Below are 1873 nucleotides of genomic sequence, written 5' to 3'. Positions count from 1 at the left end.
ACTAGAAAGGGTTAAGAAGTTCAATACTGAGTCATAAAGTAAACTAAAAGTTAAAGTTAACATTTCATAAAATTAATATGAAATCCCTTTAGCTAACATAATATCATCTAACCAAAAACATCATACAACAAATAACATCAGTCAATACAATAAGAGAAGATGAATCCTACTAAAACTGTTCTTCATGTTGCCCAGTCCAGATAATAGTTTTTCTGCTTAACTGATTTGTGTTGACACTGATCACTATGTCCCAATAAGTATAATTTAATCTTCTTAATTTATTATTTATGACTTGAGTGACTGCTATCAATCTCGAACAACACACAGATTAAAAGAAATAACTATACCTTCCACATCTGTCACGTGCACTTAAATTAGCTTTTTTCTTGATTAAAAATTTCACCACTTGATGTTTTTGTCCACGTACACCAAGCAAAAGTGGTGTGAGGCCATGCTGTAAAACAATATAAAACAAAAACAATATGTAATTCAAAAAATTACCTATTTCTCAGCTGAACTGGAAACTTTATATAAGATCCCATGGACTTACACTCATAGAAAGTAAATCAAATGTAGCTGCTTCCATCTCACACTTCTGTGCTTTCCCACGTGCTGCTGCTTCCCTTGGAAACACCCCTTCGCTGCCTGACCACATCAACTCTGATCATCTCAAAAACTCACTTTCAACATTTACTGCTTCCAAGACTCTTTGCTTCTAACCCAGCATTTGGCATGGCACTTTTGGATGATGATTTTTTTTCCATTTAAACAAAGAGCTTCTTGAGGGCAGGGGATGTATCTTTTATCTCTATATTATCCAACCCTAAGACAAAATTCTTGTGTATAAAGCAAGAATTTGAATGTAAAATATTTCTTTAGTTTCACATGTTTTACCAAAAGTTCAAGCTCCAATGTGCAATAAAAATTGCTATTAATACTCCTACTGCCCCTTTGAAGAATTTTTGCATTCATTCATTTAAAATCTATTTGTATTTAATTTTTCCAGATTGTTAACTAAATAGGCAATCAGTTCACAGGATTACTGAAACTAACAGAATTCCTGTCTGTATTCTTAATAACTCCATGGATTTTAGTGTTTAAACCTGCCATCCTGATTATGTCAAACCTCTGCAAACTTAAGAGACATAATGGATAGTCCACAATACAGCTTCAATTGACAAAAAAAAAAAGTTTAGAATTTGCTATAATTCTAATTGAGAAAACTGCTCTTAACAACGACTTACTGATCTAAGCACTTGAGTAACTGAACAAAGAGACACAAAATCCTGAGAGGGCCATTCTCTACTTAATGAAAGACTACTCACTGCAAATTTCTAAAGACCTTCTGAATGGCAGTGAATAACTGAAGGTATAAAGGAAAAGGTATTATTCTGTAAGCTGATACACAGTGCCAATAATATTCATTTTAATGTCTCAACCACTGATAAAAGTCAGACTCGGGCAGGAATGGTGGCTGACACCTGTAATCCTAGCATTTTGGGAGGCTGAGGCAGGTGATTCGCTTGAGCCCAGGAGTTCAAGATCAGTCTGGGAAACATGGCAAAAACCTCATCTCTACTAAAAAAAAAAAATAATAATACAAAAACTGAGATTGGAGGATGACCTGAGCTTGGGGAGGTCAAGGCTGTGGTAAGCTGTGATTGCACCACTGCACTACAGCCTGGGGAACCGAGTGAGACCCCATCTCAAAAACAAACAAACAAAAAAAGTTAGATTGATGTTATTGGAAAGGAAAGATTTAAAGGAATTAGCACATATCCAACTCCAACTTTTCTAAAAATATCTTACGTTTCTGAGATATAAGAATTTACATATTACACTTATGTATTCAGTGTTTCTTAAGCAGGAGTGT

At 34.7% G+C, this 1873-nt stretch overlaps 1 protein-coding gene across 1 annotated transcript in view; it reads right to left on the bottom strand.

The window, feature by feature from the left end:
* The window catches only part of LOC105533935 (POTE ankyrin domain family member B2-like), a 59116-nt gene extending 58666 nt beyond the window's left edge, over positions 1-450 (bottom strand). Inside the window, exon 1 of the mRNA XM_011972541.1 lies at positions 348-450. The gene's annotated coding sequence lies outside the window, so the exon portion shown is untranslated. The remainder of the gene's footprint in view (positions 1-347) is intronic.
* Between the last annotated feature and the right edge of the window lie 1423 nt (positions 451-1873).

The sequence above is a fragment of the Mandrillus leucophaeus genome, unplaced genomic scaffold (assembly GCF_000951045.1).
Source record: "Mandrillus leucophaeus isolate KB7577 unplaced genomic scaffold, Mleu.le_1.0 Scaffold1298, whole genome shotgun sequence".
NCBI classification, from domain to species: domain Eukaryota; kingdom Metazoa; phylum Chordata; class Mammalia; order Primates; family Cercopithecidae; genus Mandrillus; species Mandrillus leucophaeus.
The sequence above is the reverse complement of the archived record's forward strand: the minus strand, read 5'-3'. Positions and strand labels throughout refer to the sequence as shown.